This window comes from Moschus berezovskii, chromosome 24, assembly GCF_049115385.1.
Source record: "Moschus berezovskii isolate FMDL1 chromosome 24, NW_MosBer_1.0, whole genome shotgun sequence".
NCBI classification, from domain to species: domain Eukaryota; kingdom Metazoa; phylum Chordata; class Mammalia; order Artiodactyla; family Moschidae; genus Moschus; species Moschus berezovskii.
The window spans coordinates 28,362,795-28,372,296 of record NC_142483.1 but is presented as its reverse complement, the minus strand read 5'-3'; the positions used below and the strand labels follow the sequence as shown (position 1 = coordinate 28,372,296).

Here is a 9,502-nt window from a genome sequence, read left to right as displayed (position 1 = left end):
CTGCTTATCTATAACTTCTGTGTTTTTCTATAATGAGCAGGTATGATTTACATGATTTACATAAACATTTACATATTTATTTTACACAAAGAGAAGCCATAAACTTTATTTCAGTGACCATATTTTCCAGCTCTTTCTTTGGAAAGAGACCAGAGACAAGGCTTGTGTGTAGCTTCGTAAAATTTGATAAAATTCTTAAGACGCTGAACATGGTTTCAGGTTACACTTCTCTAGTTTCTTGAAGCCCTGGCCTGTTCTCTGATGTCCTGAATGCTTCTCGAGTAACAGAGCTGTGATACCTAGATTTCTCCTTGCATTTCAATCAACTGAAGTGCCCTTGGCCTAATATCCTCAAGTGTGTGGTGTCACCAGTGTTGTGGTTCTTTTTTCACTTTTGAATGGTCTACATTTTTTAAATTTCAACTTTGGTTTAAAATTTTGTTTCTACATTGAGATAAAATGTGCATTGAATGAAATTCCTAGATCCTAGCTATACAAACAGATGAGTTGTGACAAATTTATCCACCTGTGTAACCCACGTGGGCTTCCTTGGTGGCTCAATGGTAAGGAATCCACCTGTTAATGCAGGAGATGTGGGTTTGATCCCTGGGTCAGCATGATCTCCTGGAGAAGGAAATGGTGGCCCACTCCAGTATTCTTGTCTGGGAAATCCCATGGGCAGAGGAACCCTGCAGGCTATAGTCCATGGGGTCAAAGGAGTAGACACAACTTAGTGACTAAACAACAACGTGAAATATAACCCACACCCAAATCAAGATTTAGCTGTCACCCCAGAAGATTCCCTAGTGCCAACTTTCCAGTCAATCCCCACCCTTCATAAGTACTGCTATTTTGATTTCTATCTCCACGGTTTCACTTTGCCTGTTCTTGATCTTCACACAAATGGAGTCTTACTGCATGTATTTTTTTTGGTGTCCAGCTTCTTTTATTTAACCAGATGTTCTTGAAATTCAACCATGTTACTATGGACATCATTTTTATTGAGTAGTCTTTTCTTGTATACAATACAATTTAATTATCCATTCTTTTGTCACTGAACTTAATACTATTACTATTGACTTTTTTAAAAAGTGGCTTTTTATTTTGTGAAGTAATTCAGAAAAACTGAATAGGATCTTATATAATAAATGCTAGTGGACACTTTCAACTTTTCCTTTTATGCTCTTCTTTCTCTGTTCAGAGAGTCACCGTCCTGAAGTTGGTACTTCTCTTTTTATAATACTTGATTGACTTTGAGCGTCTATGACTGTCGATTAGATGTCTACTATCACTCTGATTTTTGTTATTCTGTAGATAATTTTTTTCTCTCTGGTAATTTCTTTCCAAGTTCAGCATTTTTATTGCGAGTTGTCTGAGAATGGCAAAGTAGGTACAGCTGTTTTAAAACTGTTGATGGTCTAAAATGGTTTAAAATTTATTTTGCTTAGTATTCAGAAAGTACTTTTACTTTGAGGACTTATGTCTTTATTCAGTTCTGGAAAATTGTTGTTGTTCAGCCACTCAGTTGCGTCTAATTCTTTGTGACCCCAAGGACTGCAGCATGCCAGGCTCCCCTGTCCTTCACTGTCTCCCAGAGTTTTCTCAGATTCATGTCCATTGAGTTGGTGATGCTGTCCATCTATCTCATCCTCTGCCAGCCCCTTCTGTTGTCTTCAATCTTTCCCAGCATTAGGGTCTTTTCCAATGAATCAGTTCTTCGCATCAGGGGGCCAAAGTATTGGTGCTTCAACATCAGTCCTTCCGATGAATATTCAGGGTTGATCTCCTTTAGGACTGACTGGCTTGATTACTTGGAAAATTAACCAAAATTTATCTTCAAATATTGCTTCTTCACAATTCTCTCCACTCTTTTATTCTGGAATTTCTGTGAAACAAATGTGGGAGCCTTAGAAACATTTTCCATACTTCGGTTACTTTTTCATTCTTTTGGCTCCCCCATCTCATTTTGAACATCTTGGTTCTATGTCGCCATTTAAAAATGCGCTGCATACTCAGCTGGAATTCATCCATTCATTGTAGAGTCTATTTCAATAATTGTATCGCTTATTTCTAAGATTTTTAATTAATTTTTTTCACATTGACCTATTAATAAACTATATTTCTAAAATAGAAGCTATACTTTATTTCCATGAACATTTTTGATTATTTTAAAGTCTATCAAAGTGTACAAATGAGTTTAATCTGGAAGGAACAAATGTTTGAAATACTGATTTTGCTGGCTATTCCCCCCCAACAAAATTTTACTCCATGGCCCATTTACTTATTGCTTTCTCCATAAAATGGTCTTAATTCTTAAGTTTTCATTTAAATATGGTGAAACAGAGGCCCATGGTAGTTTCTGTGATAATGTATACAATGGCCTAAATTTTAATCATGTAAAATGATCCTTACAAGGATAGTGTCTAAATACTGACACACTTAAAACATGCTGTAAGGTTTTTCTGATATTAAAATCATATATGCATTTGCAAAATATTCAAGTAACGGATATGTTTAAAACAGAAAACAATAATTGTTTCATATTGATAAAGATTCAGTTTATGAAATAAATATATATAGACTGTATTTAAATGTTTAAAAATTTTTAACTCAATAGGCCATTTAATAACAGGCATTTTCACTTAATTATAGATATTATTCCATAATAATAAATATAAAGCTTCATCAATTTTTAAAAGATATTTTAAATATTAAAGATAGGAATTGGGTATGGTTTATTTCATCAGTCCCCCATTGTTGGGCATTTAGTTTGTTTCTAGTTCACTGTAATAAACAATACTGTGAATACACTTTTAAATATCTGAAGTTGTGAGGATCTTTCAGAATAAAATATGCCACCTAAATACATTTCATTTCCCTTGCTTTTTATTATTGTGATAACACATAACATAAAATTTATAAGATGAACTATTTTTAAGTGTATAGTTCAGTGGCATTAAGTACATTCACACTGTTGTGCAATCATTCTTGCTTTCAACAAGCTGTGAGTTGAATTTACAGCTCAATTGAATACATTTCTTGATGATGAAATATGTTGCGACAACCCTCAAGAAACCTGAGGCTTGCTTTCAGTTTTTAAGTGTTTTAATATCTCTTGCTTGGATAATGTGGCTTTTCATCAAAGGATTAGGGAAATGTCGTGCACATAAGGTATCCAAAAAGAAAGACTTGAGACTTGCCTACTATGTTTACAAATGTCATAGAAAACAATACCTAAGGGTTGAATACCTAAGGGTTAAAGTATTTTGTTCTACAAATTTGATCAGACCTGCATTTATTTTTATCTGTTTTAACAGGGTGCTCATATCCCAAGTTTGTAAGAAAATTAAGGCAGTTATCCTGATATTGACTTAAATATTATTTGGGGGTTATTTTCTATGTTGTAGAAAGCAACTAGCATTTATTTGGTTTTCTGAACCTAGAAAAAAGATGGAAAAAAAACCAAGATTGGATCCAAAAATAAAATGAAATAAAGTAAAAGTCATCAGTAATCCTTCTACTTGGAGTTGTAACGTTTTAGAGTATTTCCTTTCAGTCTTTTTTCCGTGTAAACTCATTGGATTGTTTTCTTCCTTTGACTTGGTTAGATCATCGTTTCACAAAATGTGTTCTGAAGAACAAATGTTCTGTATTAAAAAGCTTTTTGTGGTTATCAGTACAGAAGATGATTTTCCCAATTTAGAAATTCACAATTCTCGTTAGCATGTTCATAGCTTTGTGATTAAGAAATATCTCTAAATTTCTTTAACTCAGTATTCTCCATCCAGTTTGATTCAAGAATCCTTCTTACAGCATCTTACCATTTTCAATAGATTTTTGGTGATGAAAGCACAGCTATCTATGACTGCATTACTTGCAGTCTGCCTATTTGCCCCAAGAAGCAGAGAAGTTGCTTTCTTTTTCAAAAAATTTATTTTTCTGAAGTATAGTTCATTTACATTGTTGCATTAATTTCTTCTGTACACAAAGTGATTCAGTTATACACACACACACACACACACACACACACACACATTTATTTATATATACACATTCTTTTTCATATTCTTTTCCATGATGGTTTATCACAGGATATTGAATATAATTCTCTGTGCTATACAGTAGGGACTTTTTGTTTATCCATTCTAATAGTAGTTTGCCTCTGCTAACACCAAACTCTCAGTCCACCCCTTCCCAACCTCCCCTCCTCCTTGGTGACCACAAGTCTGAGAATTCCCTTTTAAAGATGTTCTTTTGGGCTGTTCTGCTTATCTAGGTGAGGGCTGATATTTACCTATTGAATCTTTCTGGGCCAGTATCTAGAGTTTCTTGTCTTGTTGCCTTCCTAAATATGACTGTTATTTCTTCTGCGATAGTCGAATGGCCAGAGAAGAATGCACTGAAATTATGGAAGTAAATGAAGATCACCTAAGTGAGAACAAACAGAGCTTATTTACCCAGAGCTTACTTTGGCAAGGCAGTCAGTTGCCATCACTGGCCTTTGGCGGAGACCAAAGGCAGGCAGGGAAGTGGGAAAGTTTATCGTGGAAACAGGGAGGCTCAAGTCTCAGAGCAGTTGCTTTCTGTGCTATGTGACTCTAGTCTTGTGGTTATGTGAGATGCAATTTCTGCTGGACTGATAAGAAGCTAACAGAGGACATGCATTAAGAGCCCCAAATTTAGAGGCAGTCCTTAACTCAAATGCCTAGGTTTCAGTTTTAATACCTGTCAAAGGAGGTTAATAAAAGTACCGATTATCCAAGATTATGAAAAAATTGATATATACGTATATCACTTAACACAAGCTTAGGGGTATTAAGTGCTCAAATATGCTAGCAATGTGGCTGTACAATTAATAGCAGTAGACCGTCATAGTAACAGTAGTAACAGCAGCAATAGTACTAGTAGTTGTGGCAACATTAGTAGTAATAGTAGTAGCCATAGTAGCAGAAGTTGTAATGCTAATAGCAGTAATGGTAGTGCCATTAATAGTAAGTATTAGTAGTATGATAGAATCCTCATACCTTCAGAAGTTACAGAATTAATTTTCCTTTGAAATGAGGCCAAAATCTAAACCAGTTTAAGAATTCTGAGATGACTTATTAAACCACTGAAAACAAAATAGTAAATATCCTTTTGTAATTCATGCTACTCCGGAGTCTGGTAACAGGAACAGGCTGGGTATTTTGAGTCTAGGAAGCAATTACCTTGTAAGTGCGCATTCTGAGGCATTGCAGTCGTGGGTCAGGGAAATTTGAGGAGAGAACGAGGCATTTATTTCACACTCACAAAATCTTCAGGCAATTTGCAGCCAGTGAGCAGAGTCGTGGTGACCCAAATGGAATTGCATAAGAGAATAGCCTGCCACAAACAGGACAGAATTGATTTATTTAGTAACATTTGGGAACCATTTATAGAAGTTGTGTCCATTTATATTAATAGCCAGTGTTGGGGCTGATGAAATAGATGGCTTGTCCACGGTCATCATCTCCTGAATGAAGGTGGGATGGAAAAATGGATAGATCCGAGAAAAAAGGGCTTCCTCTTACCATTAGGATTTTTCACAAATGTATCAAGCCTTAAACAGTTCTTTTACAAATATTTTATATGCTGTTTTGGAAAGAATAAAATTGAAAAGCCATTTATTTTTGGCTTGAACAATATTTGCTAGGTAGCAGGCAGGAAAGATTCACACAATTTCTTTGTGAAAGTATAAGATTAACTAGTGGTTAATAAACAATATGAATAATACCATTTAGGTTTTTCTTTTCCCCTCCAAATCCTTTGAAGTAGGTCCATTTACCATCCCACTTTTACAGATGAAGTAGGAATGAGGCCCAGAGGTTGACTTGCCCAGGGTAAGGGAGGAAAAAATTCTTCTTCCTGTTGCATTCCTAGATTCTCCAATTCTCGCCCTATAAACTGGGCCAGAAGACAGATTCACAAGAGAAACACATACAAATTTACTTAATGTAAGTTTTACATGACATAGAAGTCTTAATAAGGGAACGAAGACCCCAAGACATGTTAAACTTGAGTGTTTTTATACTAGGTTTGATGAAGAGTAGAAAGTCAGGAGGAGAAAATGAGACAGGGCAGATGATATGAGCACAGGTAGTCAACTAGGGCCTGTGGATTCATCTTGGTCCCTCTATCTTCAGAGGTAAGGACACTTCTCTTACAGGAGGGTCTCATGACCTGCTTCAGGGATGAAGAGGGAAGTCAAAGAGTCCTTCCTGCACATGCTTTCTCAGTCCTCCAGCTTAAAATTTTCAATATGCCAAGGTGCCATATTTTGAGGTGGCATGTTCTGAACCTCATCAAAGGCAAAGTTTCTAAAGGTCTCTGAGCCTGATCTTCAAAATGAGTGGCTTGCAATGGTGTTGTGATTCTCATACTCATTTTTAAAATATTTATCTATTTGACTGCACTGGGTCTTCATTGTGGCTTGCGTGCTCTTTAGTTGCAGCATGTGGGATCTAGTTCCCTGACCAGGACTGAACCCAGGCCCCCTGAATTGGGAGCATGAAGTCTTAGCCACTGGACCACCAAGGAATTCCCTCTCATATCCACCAGAATCACTTGAAGAGCTTCCCAAAGAAATGGAGATTCCTAGATCCAAACTTGAGAATTCTGATTTAGTAACTTCTAATGGGGTGGGGGTCCCAGGCACTGAATAAACCTCTGTCAGAGATTTTGCTCGGTGATTCTACAGCTTGTTGCTCTCTTGGCATCATAGCTGGATTCTGATGTGAGAAGCTGCTGAGGTGGCAGCAGCAGAACATCATTAAGAGAAAGCACAGCTAAATCATCTGTGTATCAAATGAGGCTAATTACACCAGCAAAACTCTTCCCGTCAGCATATGGGTGAAATGCACCATGGAAGCAGCTGGGAGAGATGTACCCCCTTTCCAAACTCATTCAGCAAGATGGAAGTGAGCTGAGGCAGCGTCCCTTCCTGAAATTTCTAAATCTGCATGATCATCAAAAGCATTTGGTCACTGGAATAGTAATATGAATCTGAAAGCTTACAAGCAACATTTCAGATCATTTTCTCAGGATAGCTTTCTATTTACATGCAAATGATGATTTTCTATTTTCTTTATAAACATGCTCAGTTCTGTCCAACTCTTTGCAGCAGCCCCATGGACTATAGCCCACTAGGCTCCTCTGTCCATGGGATTTCCCAGGCAAAATACTGGAGTGGGTTGCCATTTCCTTCTCTAGACAATCTTCCCTACCCAGAGATTGAACCCATATCTCCATTGGCAAGCAGATTCTTTTTCACTAAGAAACCTGAGAATCCCATTCACAATTCTACCTAAAAGCCTCTGAGTTGCTTTCTGCAAGAGCAACAAGATTTTTTAAACCATTTTTGTTTATTGCGATTAATATAATGGTTTCTGTTATGAAAGTGGTTTATAAAATGTATTACATTTCACAGTTGCCTTTGTTTTTCTTCAAGTGTTCCTGTGGTTATCTGTGAAATATGAAACTGGCAATGTTTAACATGTATTGAGGGTTTGCTCTGTACCATGCACCATCCAACTTAATTTATATATTTACATCAATATCTATCTATATCCTCATTTAGTTCTCTCATTAATAGCATATGGTGAATATTACTCTCAGATATCTTTTATATGATGAGGAATTGAGGGTCAGTAATAGCTGTGAAAAGAAGAGAGGCGAAAAGCAAAGGAGGAAAGGAAAGATATAAGCATCTGAATGCAGAGTTCCAAAGAATAGCAAGGAGAGATAAGAAAGCCTTCCTCAGTGATCAATGCAAAGAAATAGAGGAAAACAACAGAATAGGAAAAACAAGAGACCTCTTCAAGAAAATTAGAGATTCCAAGGGAACATTTCATGCAAAGATGGGCTTGATAAAGGACAGAAATGGTATGGACCTAACAGAAGCAGAAGATATTAAGAAGAGGTGGCAGGAATACACAGAACTGTACAAAAAAGATCTTCACGACCAAGATAGTCACGATAATGTGATCACTGACCTAGAGCCAGACATCTTGGAATGTGAAGTCAAGTGGGCCTTAGAAAGCATCACTGCGAACAAAGCTAGTGGAGGTGATGGAATTCCAGTTGAGCTATTTCAAGTCTTGAAAGATGATGCTGTGAAAGTGCTGCACTCAATATGCCAGCAGATTTGGAAAACTCAGCAGTAGCCACAGGACTAGAAGAGGTCAGTCTTCATTCCAATCCCAAAGAAAGGCAATGCCAAAGAATGCTCAAACTACCGCACAATTGCACTCATCTCACGCGCTAGTAAAGTCATGCTCAAAATTCTCCAAGCCAGGCTTCAGCAGTATGTGAACCGTGAACTCCCAGATGTTCAAGCAGGTTTTAGAAAAGGCAGAGGCACCAGAGATCAAATTGCCAACATCCGCTGGATCATGGAGAAAGCAAGAGAGTTCCAGAAAAACATCTATTTCTGCTTCATTGACTATGCCAAAGCCTTTGACTGTGTGGATCACAATAAACTGTGGAACATCCTGAAAGAGATGGGAATCCCAGACCACCTGACCTGCCTCTTGAGAAACCTGTATGCAGGTCAGGAAGCAACAGTTAGAACTGGACATGGAACAACAGACTGGTTCCAAATAGGAAAAGGTGTACGTCAAGGTTGTATATTGTCACCTTGCTTATTTAACTTATATGCAGAGTACATCATGAGGAACGCTGGGCTGGAAGAAGCACAAGCTGGAATCAAGATTGCTGGGAGAAATATCAATAACCTCAGATATGCAGATGACACTACCCTTATGGCAGAAAGTGAAGAGGAACTCAAAAGCCTCTTGATGAAAGTGAAAGAGGAGAGTGAAAAGGTTGGCTTGAAGCTCAACATTCAGAAAACAAAGATCATGGCATCTGGTCCCATCACTTCATGGGAAATAGATGGAAAAACAGTGGAAACAGTGTCAGACTTTATTTTTTGGGGCTCCAAAATCACTGCAGATGCTGATTGCAGCCATGAAATTAAAAGACACTTACTCCTTGGAAGGAAAGTTATGACCAACCTTGATAGTATATTAAAAAGCAGAGACATTACTTTGCCAACCAAGGTCCGTCTAGTCAAGGCAATGGTTTTTCCCATGGTCATGTATGGATGTGAGAGTTGGACTATGAAGAAAGCTGATCGCCGAAGAATCGATGCTTTTGAACTGTGGTGTTGGAGAAGACTCTTGAGAGTCCCTTATACTGCAAGGAGATCCAACCAGTCCATTCTAAAGGAGATCAATCCTGGATGTTCATTGGAGGGACTGATGCTAAAGCTGAAACTGCAATACTTTGGCCACCTCATGCGACGAGTTGACTCACTGGAAAAGACTCTGACGCTGGGAAAGGTTGGGGGTGGGAGGAGAAGGGGACGACGGAGAATGAGATGGCTGGATGGCATCACTGACTCTGTGGACATGAGTTTGAGTGTACTCCGGGAGTTGGTGATGGACAGGGAGGCCTGGCGTGCTGTAATTCATGGGGTCGCGGA

The 9,502-nt window shown here is 37.9% G+C and overlaps 1 long non-coding RNA gene across 1 annotated transcript; it reads right to left on the bottom strand.

Moving 5' to 3' along the window:
- Window positions 1-786: 786 nt before the first annotated feature.
- LOC148774021 (uncharacterized) lies at window positions 787-5,330 on the bottom strand. The gene is made up of 3 exons (XR_016036228.1): window positions 5,208-5,330; window positions 4,295-4,428; window positions 787-1,885 (listed from the first exon to the last, which is right to left on the bottom strand). It is a non-coding gene; the product is annotated as an uncharacterized LOC148774021 (long non-coding RNA).
- Between the last annotated feature and the right edge of the window lie 4,172 nt (window positions 5,331-9,502).